We start from the raw sequence: 417 nt of genomic DNA on the forward strand, positions 1-417 counted from the left end.
TGTGCATATTCCTCGACTGGATCGCTGTGTCCGTGACCGCTCAGGAGACGACCACGCTTATATGCGCTTCAAGCACCACACGAAGTCCAAACTTGATAGTAGTCCCGAGGCGGGCATTTTCTCCGATACAGCAGACCAACTGTAGGGTTCAAGTGACAATACTAATGGAGACAAAATGCACTTTATTGAGGATGCGTATATTCTGCGCATCTACTTTCAATGCATTACCACATGTTCTTTCGCAAGTCGTAAATCGAACAGCTTATGCCCATATCTCTTTCACCAGCAGTCGATTCACTGCCCTCTTCTCCAATTAACCGCTTTAGTGCAAAAGTATGGCAATAATTTCAAACATCCCTAACTTGATTGTATCTTTGCGCACAAAATGCCACACAAACCCGTCAATCCACAAAGCGT

Source organism: Bremia lactucae, linkage group LG11 (assembly GCF_004359215.1).
Source record: "Bremia lactucae strain SF5 linkage group LG11, whole genome shotgun sequence".
Classification (NCBI taxonomy): Eukaryota; Oomycota; class Peronosporomycetes; order Peronosporales; family Peronosporaceae; genus Bremia; species Bremia lactucae.